This window comes from Rhinoderma darwinii, unplaced genomic scaffold (genome assembly GCF_050947455.1).
Source record: "Rhinoderma darwinii isolate aRhiDar2 unplaced genomic scaffold, aRhiDar2.hap1 Scaffold_595, whole genome shotgun sequence".
Classification (NCBI taxonomy): Eukaryota; Metazoa; Chordata; class Amphibia; order Anura; family Rhinodermatidae; genus Rhinoderma; species Rhinoderma darwinii.
This window is the reverse complement of record NW_027464149.1, coordinates 76,610-97,190: the sequence shown is the minus strand read 5'-3', so window position 1 is coordinate 97,190 and position 20,581 is coordinate 76,610. Positions and strand designations below refer to the sequence as shown.

The 20,581-nt window shown below is 47.8% G+C and overlaps 14 non-coding genes across 14 annotated transcripts; all 14 read left to right on the top strand.

Annotated features, from left to right (window-relative positions):
* Nucleotides 1-1,077: 1,077 nt before the first annotated feature.
* LOC142725315 (U2 spliceosomal RNA) lies at nucleotides 1,078-1,268 on the top strand. Its single transcript, XR_012876418.1, has one exon. It is a non-coding gene; the product is annotated as a U2 spliceosomal RNA (small nuclear RNA).
* Nucleotides 1,269-2,580: 1,312 nt separating this feature from the next.
* LOC142725314 (U2 spliceosomal RNA) lies at nucleotides 2,581-2,771 on the top strand. The gene has a single exon (XR_012876417.1). It is a non-coding gene; the product is annotated as a U2 spliceosomal RNA (small nuclear RNA).
* Nucleotides 2,772-4,071: 1,300 nt separating this feature from the next.
* Nucleotides 4,072-4,262, top strand: LOC142725429 (U2 spliceosomal RNA). Its single transcript, XR_012876521.1, has one exon. It is a non-coding gene; the product is annotated as a U2 spliceosomal RNA (small nuclear RNA).
* A 1,304-nt stretch (nucleotides 4,263-5,566) lies between these two features.
* On the top strand, nucleotides 5,567-5,757 carry LOC142725428 (U2 spliceosomal RNA). The gene has a single exon (XR_012876520.1). It is a non-coding gene; the product is annotated as a U2 spliceosomal RNA (small nuclear RNA).
* A 1,288-nt stretch (nucleotides 5,758-7,045) lies between these two features.
* Nucleotides 7,046-7,236, top strand: LOC142725426 (U2 spliceosomal RNA). Its single transcript, XR_012876519.1, has one exon. It is a non-coding gene; the product is annotated as a U2 spliceosomal RNA (small nuclear RNA).
* A 1,292-nt stretch (nucleotides 7,237-8,528) lies between these two features.
* Nucleotides 8,529-8,719, top strand: LOC142725425 (U2 spliceosomal RNA). Its single transcript, XR_012876518.1, has one exon. It is a non-coding gene; the product is annotated as a U2 spliceosomal RNA (small nuclear RNA).
* A 1,276-nt stretch (nucleotides 8,720-9,995) lies between these two features.
* On the top strand, nucleotides 9,996-10,186 carry LOC142725424 (U2 spliceosomal RNA). Its single transcript, XR_012876517.1, has one exon. It is a non-coding gene; the product is annotated as a U2 spliceosomal RNA (small nuclear RNA).
* Nucleotides 10,187-11,482: 1,296 nt separating this feature from the next.
* Nucleotides 11,483-11,673, top strand: LOC142725379 (U2 spliceosomal RNA). Its single transcript, XR_012876476.1, has one exon. It is a non-coding gene; the product is annotated as a U2 spliceosomal RNA (small nuclear RNA).
* Nucleotides 11,674-12,957: 1,284 nt separating this feature from the next.
* Nucleotides 12,958-13,148, top strand: LOC142725422 (U2 spliceosomal RNA). Its single transcript, XR_012876515.1, has one exon. It is a non-coding gene; the product is annotated as a U2 spliceosomal RNA (small nuclear RNA).
* A 1,296-nt stretch (nucleotides 13,149-14,444) lies between these two features.
* LOC142725421 (U2 spliceosomal RNA) lies at nucleotides 14,445-14,635 on the top strand. The gene has a single exon (XR_012876514.1). It is a non-coding gene; the product is annotated as a U2 spliceosomal RNA (small nuclear RNA).
* Nucleotides 14,636-15,927: 1,292 nt separating this feature from the next.
* Nucleotides 15,928-16,118, top strand: LOC142725420 (U2 spliceosomal RNA). The gene has a single exon (XR_012876513.1). It is a non-coding gene; the product is annotated as a U2 spliceosomal RNA (small nuclear RNA).
* A 1,280-nt stretch (nucleotides 16,119-17,398) lies between these two features.
* On the top strand, nucleotides 17,399-17,589 carry LOC142725419 (U2 spliceosomal RNA). The gene has a single exon (XR_012876512.1). It is a non-coding gene; the product is annotated as a U2 spliceosomal RNA (small nuclear RNA).
* Nucleotides 17,590-18,882: 1,293 nt separating this feature from the next.
* Nucleotides 18,883-19,073, top strand: LOC142725418 (U2 spliceosomal RNA). The gene has a single exon (XR_012876511.1). It is a non-coding gene; the product is annotated as a U2 spliceosomal RNA (small nuclear RNA).
* A 1,312-nt stretch (nucleotides 19,074-20,385) lies between these two features.
* On the top strand, nucleotides 20,386-20,576 carry LOC142725417 (U2 spliceosomal RNA). The gene has a single exon (XR_012876510.1). It is a non-coding gene; the product is annotated as a U2 spliceosomal RNA (small nuclear RNA).
* Nucleotides 20,577-20,581: the final 5 nt, after the last annotated feature.

The window sequence follows — 20,581 nt, the reverse complement described above, 5'->3', positions numbered from 1 at the left end:
GTTTCCGGCATTTCACATTGGAACACCTCATTCACCTTCCTTGTCTTCTCTCCGCCCTCCCTTTTAGGTAAGTTAAAGAGCTGCACCTGAGCCAGCCACTGATTGATTGATTGATTGATTGATTGATTGATTGATTGATGCAGCACAACAGTCAAATAGTGGAGTGGAGTAGGGGAACAGCAAACAGCCAATAAAGCAGCCCGCCCGCTCGCCTGCCCGCCACAATGGACCTACCTGTGTACACTAGATGGATGTGATGGAATGTACTGTCGTCCCTACATTTCAAGAAGAAGTAAGAATTGCAGTTGCAACAAAGCCTTGCTTGCCTACAAAGAGAGCAGCAATTTGGATTTGTTACTATGTTACCTAGAAGAATAACAAACTGTGCAAGGATGGAGGTTGTAGGAGCAAGGAGAAGTTGTCTGTAAAGTTGGTGGATGCCTATTTTCCATTTTGCAGTCCCTTGTCTCCCTCTTGTGGCCTCCTGGAGGCAACTAGCTGTGCAAAAAAAAGACAGCCTGGCGGCCGGCTGTTGCAGTATTGCCCTCTCAGGCAACACTGAGTGACTGACTGAGCCTCACCGTCTTATATAAAGTTCAGACGGAACTTTGCACGTGTCATAGTGGAGCCCTCAGGATTCCAGAGCCAGCTTTCTGACATCATAATGGGGCCTCAGAGATAAAAGCCTGGGCCCAGGCAGTGTTGGTCAGTGCTGCTCAGCAGGCAGCACTGGACTGGACTGGATTACAGCTGATACAAGGTGTGAAGGAACAAGGGGTGGCTGTGGGCATGCACTTGCTGCCGCTGCCAGTGTTTATCTGCATGGCAGCAGGGCATTTGGGCGTTGCCAGGAAGGCGTTTTTATGTAGATTCCTCCTCTTTCAGCACTGCATTGTGGTGCAAGCAAAAGAAGCAAATCCTGTCTGGCTTCCTCTCCGGCCTTTATTCACCTCCCGTGTAGCTGTGAGTGTGTGAGCCTGCAGGGCCCCATGGAATTGCCTAGAAGTAGGCTGAATCGCTGCAAGGGCTGAACAGCAGTATCGGGCAGGCTCGGGCAACGCGCGGCCCGTTCGGGTTATCGCTTCTCGGCCTTTTGGCTAAGATCAAGTGTAGTATCTGTTCTTATCAGTTTAATATCTGATACGTCCCCTATCTGGGGACCATATATTAAATGGATTTTTAGAACAGGGAGATGGAAATAGAGCTTGCTCTGTCCACTCCACGCATTGACCTGGTATTGCAGTATTTCCAGGACCGGTGCACCCTTTCCTTATGTGTTGACTAAAAGCAGATTCCAAAAGTGTTTTTTGTCTTTGCTATTGTTTCTGTCTTTCTGAAGGGATCTCCCCTTTTAATCCCATTATTTCAACACCTGTTGGACAATGCATGAGTGATAATGAGCTCATTGATTAAATGCAATTAATGAATAGATTGCCACCTCTTGTTGTGTGTCGTCTGTGTTTCTGTGTTTCCGGCATTTCACATTGGAACACCTCATTCACCTTCCTTGTCTTCTCTCCGCCCTCCCTTTTAGGTAAGTTAAAGAGCTGCACCTGAGCCAGCCATTGATTGATTGATTGATTGATTGATTGATTGATTGATTGATTGATTGATTGATTGATTGATTGATTGATTGATTGATGCAGCACAACAGTCAAATAGTGGAGTGGAGTAGGGGAACAGCAAACAGCCAATAAAGCAGCCCGCCCGCTCGCCTGCCCGCCACAATGGACCTACCTGTGTACACTAGATGGATGTGATGGAATGTACTGTCGTCCCTACATTTCAAGAAGAAGTAAGAATTGCAGTTGCAACAAAGCCTTGCTTGCCTACAAAGAGAGCAGCAATTTGGATTTGTTACTATGTTACCTAGAAGAATAACAAACTGTGCAAGGATGGAGGTTGTAGGAGCAAGGAGAAGTTGTCTGTAAAGTTGGTGGATGCCTATTTTCCATTTTGCAGTCCCTTGTCTCCCTCTTGTGGCCTCCTGGAGGCAACTAGCTGTGCAAAAAAAAGACAGCCTGGCGGCCGGCTGTTGCAGTGTTGCCCTCTCAGGCAACACTGAGTGACTGACTGAGCCTCACCGTCTTATATAAAGTTCAGACGGAACTTTGCACGTGTCATAGTGGAGCCCTCAGGATTCCAGAGCCAGCTTTCTGACATCATAATGGGGCCTCAGAGATAAAAGCCTGGGCCCAGGCAGTGTTGGTCAGTGCTGCTCAGCAGGCAGCACTGGACTGGACTGGATTACAGCTGATACAAGGTGTGAAGGAACAAGGGGTGGCTGTGGGCATGCACTTGCTGCCGCTGCCAGTGTTTATCTGCATGGCAGCAGGGCATTTGGGCGTTGCCAGGAAGGCGTTTTTATGTAGATTCCTCCTCTTTCAGCACTGCATTGTGGTGCAAGCAAAAGAAGCAAATCCTGTCTGGCTTCCTCTCCGGCCTTTATTCACCTCCCGTGTAGCTGTGAGTGTGTGAGCCTGCAGGGTCCCATGGAATTGCCTAGAAGTAGGCTGAATCGCTGCAAGGGCTGAACAGCAGTATCGGGCAGGCTCGGGCAACGCGCGGCCCGTTCGGGTTATCGCTTCTCGGCCTTTTGGCTAAGATCAAGTGTAGTATCTGTTCTTATCAGTTTAATATCTGATACGTCCCCTATCTGGGGACCATATATTAAATGGATTTTTAGAACAGGGAGATGGAAATAGAGCTTGCTCTGTCCACTCCACGCATTGACCTGGTATTGCAGTATTTCCAGGACCGGTGCACCCTTTCCTTATGTGTTGACTAAAAGCAGATTCCAAAAGTGTTTTTTGTCTTTGCTATTGTTTCTGTCTTTCTGAAGGGATCTCCCCTTTTAATCCCATTATTTCAACACCTGTTGGACAATGCATGAGTGATAATGAGCTCATTGATTAAATGCAATTAATGAATAGATTGCCACCTCTTGTTGTGTGTCGTCTGTGTTTCTGTGTTTCCGGCATTTCACATTGGAACACCTCATTCACCTTCCTTGTCTTCTCTCCGCCCTCCCTTTTAGGTAAGTTAAAGAGCTGCACCTGAGCCAGCCATTGATTGATTGATTGATTGATTGATTGATTGATTGATTGATTGATTGATTGATTGATTGATTGATGCAGCACAACAGTCAAATAGTGGAGTGGAGTAGGGGAACAGCAAACAGCCAATAAAGCAGCCCGCCCGCTCGCCTGCCCGCCACAATGGACCTACCTGTGTACACTAGATGGATGTGATGGAATGTACTGTCGTCCCTACATTTCAAGAAGAAGTAAGAATTGCAGTTGCAACAAAGCCTTGCTTGCCTACAAAGAGAGCAGCAATTTGGATTTGTTACTATGTTACCTAGAAGAATAACAAACTGTGCAAGGATGGAGGTTGTAGGAGCAAGGAGAAGTTGTCTGTAAAGTTGGTGGATGCCTATTTTCCATTTTGCAGTCCCTTGTCTCCCTCTTGTGGCCTCCTGGAGGCAACTAGCTGTGCAAAAAAAAGACAGCCTGGCGGCCGGCTGTTGCAGTGTTGCCCTCTCAGGCAACACTGAGTGACTGACTGAGCCTCACCGTCTTATATAAAGTTCAGACGGAACTTTGCACGTGTCATAGTGGAGCCCTCAGGATTCCAGAGCCAGCTTTCTGACATCATAATGGGGCCTCAGAGATAAAAGCCTGGGCCCAGGCAGTGTTGGTCAGTGCTGCTCAGCAGGCAGCACTGGACTGGACTGGATTACAGCTGATACAAGGTGTGAAGGAACAAGGGGTGGCTGTGGGCATGCACTTGCTGCCGCTGCCAGTGTTTATCTGCATGGCAGCAGGGCATTTGGGCGTTGCCAGGAAGGCGTTTTTATGTAGATTCCTCCTCTTTCAGCACTGCATTGTGGTGCAAGCAAAAGAAGCAAATCCTGTCTGGCTTCCTCTCCGGCCTTTATTCACCTCCCGTGTAGCTGTGAGTGTGTGAGCCTGCAGGGCCCCATGGAATTGCCTAGAAGTAGGCTGAATCGCTGCAAGGGCTGAACAGCAGTATCGGGCAGGCTCGGGCAACGCGCGGCCCGTTCGGGTTATCGCTTCTCGGCCTTTTGGCTAAGATCAAGTGTAGTATCTGTTCTTATCAGTTTAATATCTGATACGTCCCCTATCTGGGGACCATATATTAAATGGATTTTTAGAACAGGGAGATGGAAATAGAGCTTGCTCTGTCCACTCCACGCATTGACCTGGTATTGCAGTATTTCCAGGACCGGTGCACCCTTTCCTTATGTGTTGACTAAAAGCAGATTCCAAAAGTGTTTTTTGTCTTTGCTATTGTTTCTGTCTTTCTGAAGGGATCTCCCCTTTTAATCCCATTATTTCAACACCTGTTGGACAATGCATGAGTGATAATGAGCTCATTGATTAAATGCAATTAATGAATAGATTGCCACCTCTTGTTGTGTGTCGTCTGTGTTTCTGTGTTTCCGGCATTTCACATTGGAACACCTCATTCACCTTCCTTGTCTTCTCTCCGCCCTCCCTTTTAGGTAAGTTAAAGAGCTGCACCTGAGCCAGCCACTGATTGATTGATTGATTGATTGATTGATTGATTGATTGATTGATTGATTGATTGATTGATTGATTGATGCAGCACAACAGTCAAATAGTGGAGTGGAGTAGGGGAACAGCAAACAGCCAATAAAGCAGCCCGCCCGCTCGCCTGCCCGCCACAATGGACCTACCTGTGTACACTAGATGGATGTGATGGAATGTACTGTCGTCCCTACATTTCAAGAAGAAGTAAGAATTGCAGTTGCAACAAAGCCTTGCTTGCCTACAAAGAGAGCAGCAATTTGGATTTGTTACTATGTTACCTAGAAGAATAACAAACTGTGCAAGGATGGAGGTTGTAGGAGCAAGGAGAAGTTGTCTGTAAAGTTGGTGGATGCCTATTTTCCATTTTGCAGTCCCTTGTCTCCCTCTTGTGGCCTCCTGGAGGCAACTAGCTGTGCAAAAAAAAGACAGCCTGGCGGCCGGCTGTTGCAGTGTTGCCCTCTCAGGCAACACTGAGTGACTGACTGAGCCTCACCGTCTTATATAAAGTTCAGACGGAACTTTGCACGTGTCATAGTGGAGCCCTCAGGATTCCAGAGCCAGCTTTCTGACATCATAATGGGGCCTCAGAGATAAAAGCCTGGGCCCAGGCAGTGTTGGTCAGTGCTGCTCAGCAGGCAGCACTGGACTGGACTGGATTACAGCTGATACAAGGTGTGAAGGAACAAGGGGTGGCTGTGGGCATGCACTTGCTGCCGCTGCCAGTGTTTATCTGCATGGCAGCAGGGCATTTGGGCGTTGCCAGGAAGGCGTTTTTATGTAGATTCCTCCTCTTTCAGCACTGCATTGTGGTGCAAGCAAAAGAAGCAAATCCTGTCTGGCTTCCTCTCCGGCCTTTATTCACCTCCCGTGTAGCTGTGAGTGTGTGAGCCTGCAGGGCCCCATGGAATTGCCTAGAATTAGGCTGAATCGCTGCAAGGGCTGAACAGCAGTATCGGGCAGGCTCGGGCAACGCGCGGCCCGTTCGGGTTATCGCTTCTCGGCCTTTTGGCTAAGATCAAGTGTAGTATCTGTTCTTATCAGTTTAATATCTGATACGTCCCCTATCTGGGGACCATATATTAAATGGATTTTTAGAACAGGGAGATGGAAATAGAGCTTGCTCTGTCCACTCCACGCATTGACCTGGTATTGCAGTATTTCCAGGACCGGTGCACCCTTTCCTTATGTGTTGACTAAAAGCAGATTCCAAAAGTGTTTTTTGTCTTTGCTATTGTTTCTGTCTTTCTGAAGGGATCTCCCCTTTTTATCCCATTATTTCAACACCTGTTGGACAATGCATGAGTGATAATGAGCTCATTGATTAAATGCAATTAATGAATAGATTGCCACCTCTTGTTGTGTGTCGTCTGTGTTTCTGTGTTTCCGGCATTTCACATTGGAACACCTCATTCACCTTCCTTGTCTTCTCTCCGCCCTCCCTTTTAGGTAAGTTAAAGAGCTGCACCTGAGCCAGCCACTGATTGATTGATTGATTGATTGATTGATTGATTGATTGATTGATTGATTGATGCAGCACAACAGTCAAATAGTGGAGTGGAGTAGGGGAACAGCAAACAGCCAATAAAGCAGCCCGCCCGCTCGCCTGCCCGCCACAATGGACCTACCTGTGTACACTAGATGGATGTGATGGAATGTACTGTCGTCCCTACATTTCAAGAAGAAGTAAGAATTGCAGTTGCAACAAAGCCTTGCTTGCCTACAAAGAGAGCAGCAATTTGGATTTGTTACTATGTTACCTAGAAGAATAACAAACTGTGCAAGGATGGAGGTTGTAGGAGCAAGGAGAAGTTGTCTGTAAAGTTGGTGGATGCCTATTTTCCATTTTGCAGTCCCTTGTCTCCCTCTTGTGGCCTCCTGGAGGCAACTAGCTGTGCAAAAAAAAGACAGCCTGGCGGCCGGCTGTTGCAGTGTTGCCCTCTCAGGCAACACTGAGTGACTGACTGAGCCTCACCGTCTTATATAAAGTTCAGACGGAACTTTGCACGTGTCATAGTGGAGCCCTCAGGATTCCAGAGCCAGCTTTCTGACATCATAATGGGGCCTCAGAGATAAAAGCCTGGGCCCAGGCAGTGTTGGTCAGTGCTGCTCAGCAGGCAGCACTGGACTGGACTGGATTACAGCTGATACAAGGTGTGAAGGAACAAGGGGTGGCTGTGGGCATGCACTTGCTGCCGCTGCCAGTGTTTATCTGCATGGCAGCAGGGCATTTGGGCGTTGCCAGGAAGGCGTTTTTATGTAGATTCCTCCTCTTTCAGCACTGCATTGTGGTGCAAGCAAAAGAAGCAAATCCTGTCTGGCTTCCTCTCCGGCCTTTATTCACCTCCCGTGTAGCTGTGAATGTGTGAGCCTGCAGGGCCCCATGGAATTGCCTAGAAGTAGGCTGAATCGCTGCAAGGGCTGAACAGCAGTATCGGGCAGGCTCGGGCAACGCGCGGCCCGTTCGGGTTATCGCTTCTCGGCCTTTTGGCTAAGATCAAGTGTAGTATCTGTTCTTATCAGTTTAATATCTGATACGTCCCCTATCTGGGGACCATATATTAAATGGATTTTTAGAACAGGGAGATGGAAATAGAGCTTGCTCTGTCCACTCCACGCATTGACCTGGTATTGCAGTATTTCCAGGACCGGTGCACCCTTTCCTTATGTGTTGACTAAAAGCAGATTCCAAAAGTGTTTTTTGTCTTTGCTATTGTTTCTGTCTTTCTGAAGGGATCTCCCCTTTTAATCCCATTATTTCAACACCTGTTGGACAATGCATGAGTGATAATGAGCTCATTGATTAAATGCAATTAATGAATAGATTGCCACCTCTTGTTGTGTGTCGTCTGTGTTTCTGTGTTTCCGGCATTTCACATTGGAACACCTCATTCACCTTCCTTGTCTTCTCTCCGCCCTCCCTTTTAGGTAAGTTAAAGAGCTGCACCTGAGCCAGCCACTGATTGATTGATTGATTGATTGATTGATTGATTGATTGATTGATTGATTGATTGATGCAGCACAACAGTCAAATAGTGGAGTGGAGTAGGGGAACAGCAAACAGCCAATAAAGCAGCCCGCCCGCTCGCCTGCCCGCCACAATGGACCTACCTGTGTACACTAGATGGATGTGATGGAATGTACTGTCGTCCCTACATTTCAAGAAGAAGTAAGAATTGCAGTTGCAACAAAGCCTTGCTTGCCTACAAAGAGAGCAGCAATTTGGATTTGTTACTATGTTACCTAGAAGAATAACAAACTGTGCAAGGATGGAGGTTGTAGGAGCAAGGAGAAGTTGTCTGTAAAGTTGGTGGATGCCTATTTTCCATTTTGCAGTCCCTTGTCTCCCTCTTGTGGCCTCCTGGAGGCAACTAGCTGTGCAAAAAAAAGACAGCCTGGCGGCCGGCTGTTGCAGTGTTGCCCTCTCAGGCAACACTGAGTGACTGACTGAGCCTCACCGTCTTATATAAAGTTCAGACGGAACTTTGCACGTTTCATAGTGGAGCCCTCAGGATTCCAGAGCCAGCTTTCTGACATCATAATGGGGCCTCAGAGATAAAAGCCTGGGCCCAGGCAGTGTTGGTCAGTGCTGCTCAGCAGGCAGCACTGGACTGGACTGGATTACAGCTGATACAAGGTGTGAAGGAACAAGGGGTGGCTGTGGGCATGCACTTGCTGCCGCTGCCAGTGTTTATCTGCATGGCAGCAGGGCATTTGGGCGTTGCCAGGAAGGCGTTTTTATGTAGATTCCTCCTCTTTCAGCACTGCATTGTGGTGCAAGCAAAAGAAGCAAATCCTGTCTGGCTTCCTCTCCGGCCTTTATTCACCTCCCGTGTAGCTGTGAGTGTGTGAGCCTGCAGGGCCCCATGGAATTGCCTAGAAGTAGGCTGAATCGCTGCAAGGGCTGAACAGCAGTATCGGGCAGGCTCGGGCAACGCGCGGCCCGTTCGGGTTATCGCTTCTCGGCCTTTTGGCTAAGATCAAGTGTAGTATCTGTTCTTATCAGTTTAATATCTGATACGTCCCCTATCTGGGGACCATATATTAAATGGATTTTTAGAACAGGGAGATGGAAATAGAGCTTGCTCTGTCCACTCCACGCATTGACCTGGTATTGCAGTATTTCCAGGACCGGTGCACCCTTTCCTTATGTGTTGACTAAAAGCAGATTCCAAAAGTGTTTTTTGTCTTTGCTATTGTTTCTGTCTTTCTGAAGGGATCTCCCCTTTTAATCCCATTATTTCAACACCTGTTGGACAATGCATGAGTGATAATGAGCTCATTGATTAAATGCAATTAATGAATAGATTGCCACCTCTTGTTGTGTGTCGTCTGTGTTTCTGTGTTTCCGGCATTTCACATTGGAACACCTCATTCACCTTCCTTGTCTTCTCTCCGCCCTCCCTTTTAGGTAAGTTAAAGAGCTGCACCTGAGCCAGCCATTGATTGATTGATTGATTGATTGATTGATTGATTGATTGATGCAGCACAACAGTCAAATAGTGGAGTGGAGTAGGGGAACAGCAAACAGCCAATAAAGCAGCCCGCCCGCTCGCCTGCCCGCCACAATGGACCTACCTGTGTACACTAGATGGATGTGATGGAATGTACTGTCGTCCCTACATTTCAAGAAGAAGTAAGAATTGCAGTTGCAACAAAGCCTTGCTTGCCTACAAAGAGAGCAGCAATTTGGATTTGTTACTATGTTACCTAGAAGAATAACAAACTGTGCAAGGATGGAGGTTGTAGGAGCAAGGAGAAGTTGTCTGTAAAGTTGGTGGATGCCTATTTTCCATTTTGCAGTCCCTTGTCTCCCTCTTGTGGCCTCCTGGAGGCAACTAGCTGTGCAAAAAAAAGACAGCCTGGCGGCCGGCTGTTGCAGTGTTGCCCTCTCAGGCAACACTGAGTGACTGACTGAGCCTCACCGTCTTATATAAAGTTCAGACGGAACTTTGCACGTGTCATAGTGGAGCCCTCAGGATTCCAGAGCCAGCTTTCTGACATCATAATGGGGCCTCAGAGATAAAAGCCTGGGCCCAGGCAGTGTTGGTCAGTGCTGCTCAGCAGGCAGCACTGGACTGGACTGGATTACAGCTGATACAAGGTGTGAAGGAACAAGGGGTGGCTGTGGGCATGCACTTGCTGCCGCTGCCAGTGTTTATCTGCATGGCAGCAGGGCATTTGGGCGTTGCCAGGAAGGCGTTTTTATGTAGATTCCTCCTCTTTCAGCACTGCATTGTGGTGCAAGCAAAAGAAGCAAATCCTGTCTGGCTTCCTCTCCGGCCTTTATTCACCTCCCGTGTAGCTGTGAGTGTGTGAGCCTGCAGGGCCCCATGGAATTGCCTAGAAGTAGGCTGAATCGCTGCAAGGGCTGAACAGCAGTATCGGGCAGGCTCGGGCAACGCGCGGCCCGTTCGGGTTATCGCTTCTCGGCCTTTTGGCTAAGATCAAGTGTAGTATCTGTTCTTATCAGTTTAATATCTGATACGTCCCCTATCTGGGGACCATATATTAAATGGATTTTTAGAACAGGGAGATGGAAATAGAGCTTGCTCTGTCCACTCCACGCATTGACCTGGTATTGCAGTATTTCCAGGACCGGTGCACCCTTTCCTTATGTGTTGACTAAAAGCAGATTCCAAAAGTGTTTTTTGTCTTTGCTATTGTTTCTGTCTTTCTGAAGGGATCTCCCCTTTTAATCCCATTATTTCAACACCTGTTGGACAATGCATGAGTGATAATGAGCTCATTGATTAAATGCAATTAATGAATAGATTGCCACCTCTTGTTGTGTGTCGTCTGTGTTTCTGTGTTTCCGGCATTTCACATTGGAACACCTCATTCACCTTCCTTGTCTTCTCTCCGCCCTCCCTTTTAGGTAAGTTAAAGAGCTGCACCTGAGCCAGCCACTGATTGATTGATTGATTGATTGATTGATTGATTGATTGATTGATTGATTGATTGATTGATGCAGCACAACAGTCAAATAGTGGAGTGGAGTAGGGGAACAGCAAACAGCCAATAAAGCAGCCCGCCCGCTCGCCTGCCCGCCACAATGGACCTACCTGTGTACACTAGATGGATGTGATGGAATGTACTGTCGCCCCTACATTTCAAGAAGAAGTAAGAATTGCAGTTGCAACAAAGCCTTGCTTGCCTACAAAGAGAGCAGCAATTTGGATTTGTTACTATGTTACCTAGAAGAATAACAAACTGTGCAAGGATGGAGGTTGTAGGAGCAAGGAGAAGTTGTCTGTAAAGTTGGTGGATGCCTATTTTCCATTTTGCAGTCCCTTGTCTCCCTCTTGTGGCCTCCTGGAGGCAACTAGCTGTGCAAAAAAAAGACAGCCTGGCGGCCGGCTGTTGCAGTGTTGCCCTCTCAGGCAACACTGAGTGACTGACTGAGCCTCACCGTCTTATATAAAGTTCAGACGGAACTTTGCACGTGTCATAGTGGAGCCCTCAGGATTCCAGAGCCAGCTTTCTGACATCATAATGGGGCCTCAGAGATAAAAGCCTGGGCCCAGGCAGTGTTGGTCAGTGCTGCTCAGCAGGCAGCACTGGACTGGACTGGATTACAGCTGATACAAGGTGTGAAGGAACAAGGGGTGGCTGTGGGCATGCACTTGCTGCCGCTGCCAGTGTTTATCTGCATGGCAGCAGGGCATTTGGGCGTTGCCAGGAAGGCGTTTTTATGTAGATTCCTCCTCTTTCAGCACTGCATTGTGGTGCAAGCAAAAGAAGCAAATCCTGTCTGGCTTCCTCTCCGGCCTTTATTCACCTCCCGTGTAGCTGTGAGTGTGTGAGCCTGCAGGGCCCCATGGAATTGCCTAGAAGTAGGCTGAATCGCTGCAAGGGCTGAACAGCAGTATCGGGCAGGCTCGGGCAACGCGCGGCCCGTTCGGGTTATCGCTTCTCGGCCTTTTGGCTAAGATCAAGTGTAGTATCTTTTCTTATCAGTTTAATATCTGATACGTCCCCTATCTGGGGACCATATATTAAATGGATTTTTAGAACAGGGAGATGGAAATAGAGCTTGCTCTGTCCACTCCACGCATTGACCTGGTATTGCAGTATTTCCAGGACCGGTGCACCCTTTCCTTATGTGTTGACTAAAAGCAGATTCCAAAAGTGTTTTTTGTCTTTGCTATTGTTTCTGTCTTTCTGAAGGGATCTCCCCTTTTAATCCCATTATTTCAACACCTGTTGGACAATGCATGAGTGATAATGAGCTCATTGATTAAATGCAATTAATGAATAGATTGCCACCTCTTGTTGTGTGTCGTCTGTGTTTCTGTGTTTCCGGCATTTCACATTGGAACACCTCATTCACCTTCCTTGTCTTCTCTCCGCCCTCCCTTTTAGGTAAGTTAAAGAGCTGCACCTGAGCCAGCCACTGATTGATTGATTGATTGATTGATTGATTGATTGATTGATTGATTGATGCAGCACAACAGTCAAATAGTGGAGTGGAGTAGGGGAACAGCAAACAGCCAATAAAGCAGCCCGCCCGCTCGCCTGCCCGCCACAATGGACCTACCTGTGTACACTAGATGGATGTGATGGAATGTACTGTCGTCCCTACATTTCAAGAAGAAGTAAGAATTGCAGTTGCAACAAAGCCTTGCTTGCCTACAAAGAGAGCAGCAATTTGGATTTGTTACTATGTTACCTAGAAGAATAACAAACTGTGCAAGGATGGAGGTTGTAGGAGCAAGGAGAAGTTGTCTGTAAAGTTGGTGGATGCCTATTTTCCATTTTGCAGTCCCTTGTCTCCCTCTTGTGGCCTCCTGGAGGCAACTAGCTGTGCAAAAAAAAGACAGCCTGGCGGCCGGCTGTTGCAGTGTTGCCCTCTCAGGCAACACTGAGTGACTGACTGAGCCTCACCGTCTTATATAAAGTTCAGACGGAACTTTGCACGTGTCATAGTGGAGCCCTCAGGATTCCAGAGCCAGCTTTCTGACATCATAATGGGGCCTCAGAGATAAAAGCCTGGGCCCAGGCAGTGTTGGTCAGTGCTGCTCAGCAGGCAGCACTGGACTGGACTGGATTACAGCTGATACAAGGTGTGAAGGAACAAGGGGTGGCTGTGGGCATGCACTTGCTGCCGCTGCCAGTGTTTATCTGCATGGCAGCAGGGCATTTGGGCGTTGCCAGGAAGGCGTTTTTATGTAGATTCCTCCTCTTTCAGCACTGCATTGTGGTGCAAGCAAAAGAAGCAAATCCTGTCTGGCTTCCTCTCCGGCCTTTATTCACCTCCCGTGTAGCTGTGAGTGTGTGAGCCTGCAGGGCCCCATGGAATTGCCTAGAAGTAGGCTGAATCGCTGCAAGGGCTGAACAGCAGTATCGGGCAGGCTCGGGCAACGCGCGGCCCGTTCGGGTTATCGCTTCTCGGCCTTTTGGCTAAGATCAAGTGTAGTATCTGTTCTTATCAGTTTAATATCTGATACGTCCCCTATCTGGGGACCATATATTAAATGGATTTTTAGAACAGGGAGATGGAAATAGAGCTTGCTCTGTCCACTCCACGCATTGACCTGGTATTGCAGTATTTCCAGGACCGGTGCACCCTTTCCTTATGTGTTGACTAAAAGCAGATTCCAAAAGTGTTTTTTGTCTTTGCTATTGTTTCTGTCTTTCTGAAGGGATCTCCCCTTTTAATCCCATTATGTCAACACCTGTTGGACAATGCATGAGTGATAATGAGCTCATTGATTAAATGCAATTAATGAATAGATTGCCACCTCTTGTTGTGTGTCGTCTGTGTTTCTGTGTTTCCGGCATTTCACATTGGAACACCTCATTCACCTTCCTTGTCTTCTCTCCGCCCTCCCTTTTAGGTAAGTTAAAGAGCTGCACCTGAGCCAGCCACTGATTGATTGATTGATTGATTGATTGATTGATTGATTGATTGATTGATTGATTGATTGATGCAGCACAACAGTCAAATAGTGGAGTGGAGTAGGGGAACAGCAAACAGCCAATAAAGCAGCCCGCCCGCTCGCCTGCCCGCCACAATGGACCTACCTGTGTACACTAGATGGATGTGATGGAATGTACTGTCGTCCCTACATTTCAAGAAGAAGTAAGAATTGCAGTTGCAACAAAGCCTTGCTTGCCTACAAAGAGAGCAGCAATTTGGATTTGTTACTATGTTACCTAGAAGAATAACAAACTGTGCAAGGATGGAGGTTGTAGGAGCAAGGAGAAGTTGTCTGTAAAGTTGGTGGATGCCTATTTTCCATTTTGCAGTCCCTTGTCTCCCTCTTGTGGCCTCCTGGAGGCAACTAGCTGTGCAAAAAAAAGACAGCCTGGCGGCCGGCTGTTGCAGTGTTGCCCTCTCAGGCAACACTGAGTGACTGACTGAGCCTCACCGTCTTATATAAAGTTCAGACGGAACTTTGCACGTGTCATAGTGGAGCCCTCAGGATTCCAGAGCCAGCTTTCTGACATCATAATGGGGCCTCAGAGATAAAAGCCTGGGCCCAGGCAGTGTTGGTCAGTGCTGCTCAGCAGGCAGCACTGGACTGGACTGGATTACAGCTGATACAAGGTGTGAAGGAACAAGGGGTGGCTGTGGGCATGCACTTGCTGCCGCTGCCAGTGTTTATCTGCATGGCAGCAGGGCATTTGGGCGTTGCCAGGAAGGCGTTTTTATGTAGATTCCTCCTCTTTCAGCACTGCATTGTGGTGCAAGCAAAAGAAGCAAATCCTGTCTGGCTTCCTCTCCGGCCTTTATTCACCTCCCGTGTAGCTGTGAGTGTGTGAGCCTGCAGGGCCCCATGGAATTGCCTAGAAGTAGGCTGAATCGCTGCAAGGGCTGAACAGCAGTATCGGGCAGGCTCGGGCAACGCGCGGCCCGTTCGGGTTATCGCTTCTCGGCCTTTTGGCTAAGATCAAGTGTAGTATCTGTTCTTATCAGTTTAATATCTGATACGTCCCCTATCTGGGGACCATATATTAAATGGATTTTTAGAACAGGGAGATGGAAATAGAGCTTGCTCTGTCCACTCCACGCATTGACCTGGTATTGCAGTATTTCCAGGACCGGTGCACCCTTTCCTTATGTGTTGACTAAAAGCAGATTCCAAAAGTGTTTTTTGTCTTTGCTATTGTTTCTGTCTTTCTGAAGGGATCTCCCCTTTTAATCCCATTATTTCAACACCTGTTGGACAATGCATGAGTGATAATGAGCTCATTGATTAAATGCAATTAATGAATAGATTGCCACCTCTTGTTGTGTGTCGTCTGTGTTTCTGTGTTTCCGGCATTTCACATTGGAACACCTCATTCACCTTCCTTGTCTTCTCTCCGCCCTCCCTTTTAGGTAAGTTAAAGAGCTGCACCTGAGCCAGCCACTGATTGATTGATTGATTGATTGATTGATTGATTGATTGATTGATTGATTGATTGATGCAGCACAACAGTCAAATAGTGGAGTGGAGTAGGGGAACAGCAAACAGCCAATAAAGCAGCCCGCCCGCTCGCCTGCCCGCCACAATGGACCTACCTGTGTACACTAGATGGATGTGATGGAATGTACTGTCGTCCCTACATTTCAAGAAGAAGTAAGAATTGCAGTTGCAACAAAGCCTTGCTTGCCTACAAAGAGAGCAGCAATTTGGATTTGTTACTATGTTACCTAGAAGAATAACAAACTGTGCAAGGATGGAGGTTGTAGGAGCAAGGAGAAGTTGTCTGTAAAGTTGGTGGATGCCTATTTTCCATTTTGCAGTCCCTTGTCTCCCTCTTGTGGCCTCCTGGAGGCAACTAGCTGTGCAAAAAAAAGACAGCCTGGCGGCCGGCTGTTGCAGTGTTGCCCTCTCAGGCAACACTGAGTGACTGACTGAGCCTCACCGTCTTATATAAAGTTCAGACGGAACTTTGCACGTGTCATAGTGGAGCCCTCAGGATTCCAGAGCCAGCTTTCTGACATCATAATGGGGCCTCAGAGATAAAAGCCTGGGCCCAGGCAGTGTTGGTCAGTGCTGCTCAGCAGGCAGCACTGGACTGGACTGGATTACAGCTGATACAAGGTGTGAAGGAACAAGGGGTGGCTGTGGGCATGCACTTGCTGCCGCTGCCAGTGTTTATCTGCATGGCAGCAGGGCATTTGGGCGTTGCCAGGAAGGCGTTTTTATGTAGATTCCTCCTCTTTCAGCACTGCATTGTGGTGCAAGCAAAAGAAGCAAATCCTGTCTGGCTTCCTCTCCGGCCTTTATTCACCTCCCGTGTAGCTGTGAGTGTGTGAGCCTGCAGGGCCCCATGGAATTGCCTAGAAGTAGGCTGAATCGCTGCAAGGGCTGAACAGCAGTATCGGGCAGGCTCGGGCAACGCGCGGCCCGTTCGGGTTATCGCTTCTCGGCCTTTTGGCTAAGATCAAGTGTAGTATCTGTTCTTATCAGTTTAATATCTGATACGTCCCCTATCTGGGGACCATATATTAAATGGATTTTTAGAACAGGGAGATGGAAATAGAGCTTGCTCTGTCCACTCCACGCATTGACCTGGTATTGCAGTATTTCCAGGACCGGTGCACCCTTTCCTTATGTGTTGACTAAAAGCAGATTCCAAAAGTGTTTTTTGTCTTTGCTATTGTTTCTGTCTTTCTGAAGGGATCTCCCCTTTTAATCCCATTATTTCAACACCTGTTGGACAATGCATGAGTGATAATGAGCTCATTGATTAAATGCAATTAATGAATAGATTGCCACCTCTTGTTGTGTGTCGTCTGTGTTTCTGTGTTTCCGGCATTTCACATTGGAACACCTCATTCACCTTCCTTGTCTTCTCTCCGCCCTCCCTTTTAGGTAAGTTAAAGAGCTGCACCTGAGCCAGCCACTGATTGATTGATTGATTGATTGATTGATTGATTGATTGATTGATGCAGCACAACAGTCAAATAGTGGAGTGGAGTAGGGGAACAGCAAACAGCCAATAAAGCAGCCCGCCCGCTCGCCTGCCCGCCACAATGGACCTACCTGTGTACACTAGATGGATGTGATGGAATGTACTGTCGTCCCTACATTTCAAGAAGAAGTAAGAATTGCAGTTGCAACAAAGCCTTGCTTGCCTACAAAGAGAGCAGCAATTTGGATTTGTTACTATGTTACCTAGAAGAATAACAAACTGTGCAAGGATGGAGGTTGTAGGAGCAAGGAGAAGTTGTCTGTAAAGTTGGTGGATGCCTATTTTCCATTTTGCAGTCCCTTGTCTCCCTCTTGTGGCCTCCTGGAGGCAACTAGCTGTGCAAAAAAAAGACAGCCTGGCGGCCGGCTGTTGCAGTGTTGCCCTCTCAGGCAACACTGAGTGACTGACTGAGCCTCACCGTCTTATATAAAGTTCAGACGGAACTTTGCACGTGTCATAGTGGAGCCCTCAGGATTCCAGAGCCAGCTTTCTGACATCATAATGGGGCCTCAGAGATAAAAGCCTGGGCCCAGGCAGTGTTGGTCAGTGCTGCTCAGCAGGCAGCACTGGACTGGACTGGATTACAGCTGATACAAGGTGTGAAGGAACAAGGGGTGGCTGTGGGCATGCACTTGCTGCCGCTGCCAGTGTTTATCTGCATGGCAGCAGGGCATTTGGGCGTTGCCAGGAAGGCGTTTTTATGTAGATTCCTCCTCTTTCAGCACTGCATTGTGGTGCAAGCAAAAGAAGCAAATCCTGTCTGGCTTCCTCTCCGGCCTTTATTCACCTCCCGTGTAGCTGTGAGTGTGTGAGCCTGCAGGGCCCCATGGAATTGCCTAGAAGTAGGCTGAATCGCTGCAAGGGCTGAACAGCAGTATCGGGCAGGCTCGGGCAACGCGCGGCCCGTTCGGGTTATCGCTTCTCGGCCTTTTGGCTAAGATCAAGTGTAGTATCTGTTCTTATCAGTTTAATATCTGATACGTCCCCTATCTGGGGACCATATATTAAATGGATTTTTAGAACAGGGAGATGGAAATAGAGCTTGCTCTGTCCACTCCACGCATTGACCTGGTATTGCAGTATTTCCAGGACCGGTGCACCCTTTCCTTATGTGTTGACTAAAAGCAGATTCCAAAAGTGTTTTTTGTCTTTGCTATTGTTTCTGTCTTTCTGAAGGGATCTCCCCTTTTAATCCCATTATTTCAACACCTGTTGGACAATGCATGAGTGATAATGAGCTCATTGATTAAATGCAATTAATGAATAGATTGCCACCTCTTGTTGTGTGTCGTCTGTGTTTCTGTGTTTCCGGCATTTCACATTGGAACACCTCATTCACCTTCCTTGTCTTCTCTCCGCCCTCCCTTTTAGGTAAGTTAAAGAGCTGCACCTGAGCCAGCCACTGATTGATTGATTGATTGATTGATTGATTGATTGATTGATTGATTGATTGATTGATGCAGCACAACAGTCAAATAGTGGAGTGGAGTAGGGGAACAGCAAACAGCCAATAAAGCAGCCCGCCCGCTCGCCTGCCCGCCACAATGGACCTACCTGTGTACACTAGATGGATGTGATGGAATGTACTGTCGTCCCTACATTTCAAGAAGAAGTAAGAATTGCAGTTGCAACAAAGCCTTGCTTGCCTACAAAGAGAGCAGCAATTTGGATTTGTTACTATGTTACCTAGAAGAATAACAAACTGTGCAAGGATGGAGGTTGTAGGAGCAAGGAGAAGTTGTCTGTAAAGTTGGTGGATGCCTATTTTCCATTTTGCAGTCCCTTGTCTCCCTCTTGTGGCCTCCTGGAGGCAACTAGCTGTGCAAAAAAAAAGACAGTCTGGCGGCCGGCTGTTGCAGTGTTGCCCTCTCAGGCAACACTGAGTGACTGACTGAGCCTCACCGTCTTATATAAAGTTCAGACGGAACTTTGCACGTGTCATAGTGGAGCCCTCAGGATTCCAGAGCCAGCTTTCTGACATCATAATGGGGCCTCAGAGATAAAAGCCTGGGCCCAGGCAGTGTTGGTCAGTGCTGCTCAGCAGGCAGCACTGGACTGGACTGGATTACAGCTGATACAAGGTGTGAAGGAACAAGGGGTGGCTGTGGGCATGCACTTGCTGCCGCTGCCAGTGTTTATCTGCATGGCAGCAGGGCATTTGGGCGTTGCCAGGAAGGCGTTTTTATGTAGATTCCTCCTCTTTCAGCACTGCATTGTGGTGCAAGCAAAAGAAGCAAATCCTGTCTGGCTTCCTCTCCGGCCTTTATTCACCTCCCGTGTAGCTGTGAGTGTGTGAGCCTGCAGGGCCCCATGGAATTGCCTAGAAGTAGGCTGAATCGCTGCAAGGGCTGAACAGCAGTATCGGGCAGGCTCGGGCAACGCGCGGCCCGTTCGGGTTATCGCTTCTCGGCCTTTTGGCTAAGATCAAGTGTAGTATCTGTTCTTATCAGTTTAATATCTGATACGTCCCCTATCTGGGGACCATATATTAAATGGATTTTTAGAACAGGGAGATGGAAATAGAGCTTGCTCTGTCCACTCCACGCATTGACCTGGTATTGCAGTATTTCCAGGACCGGTGCACCCTTTCCTTATGTGTTGACTAAAAGCAGATTCCAAAAGTGTTTTTTGTCTTTGCTATTGTTTCTGTCTTTCTGAAGGGATCTCCCCTTTTAATCCCATTATTTCAACACCTGTTGGACAATGCATGAGTGATAATGAGCTCATTGATTAAATGCAATTAATGAATAGATTGCCACCTCTTGTTGTGTGTCGTCTGTGTTTCTGTGTTTCCGGCATTTCACATTGGAACACCTCATTCACCTTCCTTGTCTTCTCTCCGCCCTCCCTTTTAGGTAAGTTAAAGAGCTGCACCTGAGCCAGCCACTGATTGATTGATTGATTGATTGATTGATTGATTGATTGATTGATTGATTGATTGATTGATTGATTGATTGATTGATGCAGCACAACAGTCAAATAGTGGAGTGGAGTAGGGGAACAGCAAACAGCCAATAAAGCAGCCCGCCCGCTCGCCTGCCCGCCACAATGGACCTACCTGTGTACACTAGATGGATGTGATGGAATGTACTGTCGTCCCTACATTTCAAGAAGAAGTAAGAATTGCAGTTGCAACAAAGCCTTGCTTGCCTACAAAGAGAGCAGCAATTTGGATTTGTTACTATGTTACCTAGAAGAATAACAAACTGTGCAAGGATGGAGGTTGTAGGAGCAAGGAGAAGTTGTCTGTAAAGTTGGTGGATGCCTATTTTCCATTTTGCAGTCCCTTGTCTCCCTCTTGTGGCCTCCTGGAGGCAACTAGCTGTGCAAAAAAAAGACAGCCTGGCGGCCGGCTGTTGCAGTGTTGCCCTCTCAGGCAACACTGAGTGACTGACTGAGCCTCACCGTCTTATATAAAGTTCAGACGGAACTTTGCACGTGTCATAGTGGAGCCCTCAGGATTCCAGAGCCAGCTTTCTGACATCATAATGGGGCCTCAGAGATAAAAGCCTGGGCCCAGGCAGTGTTGGTCAGTGCTGCTCAGCAGGCAGCACTGGACTGGACTGGATTACAGCTGATACAAGGTGTGAAGGAACAAGGGGTGGCTGTGGGCATGCACTTGCTGCCGCTGCCAGTGTTTATCTGCATGGCAGCAGGGCATTTGGGCGTTGCCAGGAAGGCGTTTTTATGTAGATTCCTCCTCTTTCAGCACTGCATTGTGGTGCAAGCAAAAGAAGCAAATCCTGTCTGGCTTCCTCTCCGGCCTTTATTCACCTCCCGTGTAGCTGTGAGTGTGTGAGCCTGCAGGGCCCCATGGAATTGCCTAGAAGTAGGCTGAATCGCTGCAAGGGCTGAACAGCAGTATCGGGCAGGCTCGGGCAACGCGCGGCCCGTTCGGGTTATCGCTTCTCGGCCTTTTGGCTAAGATCAAGTGTAGTATCTGTTCTTATCAGTTTAATATCTGATACGTCCCCTATCTGGGGACCATATATTAAATGGATTTTTAGAACAGGGAGATGGAAATAGAGCTTGCTCTGTCCACTCCACGCATTGACCTGGTATTGCAGTATTTCCAGGACCGGTGCACCCTTTCCTTA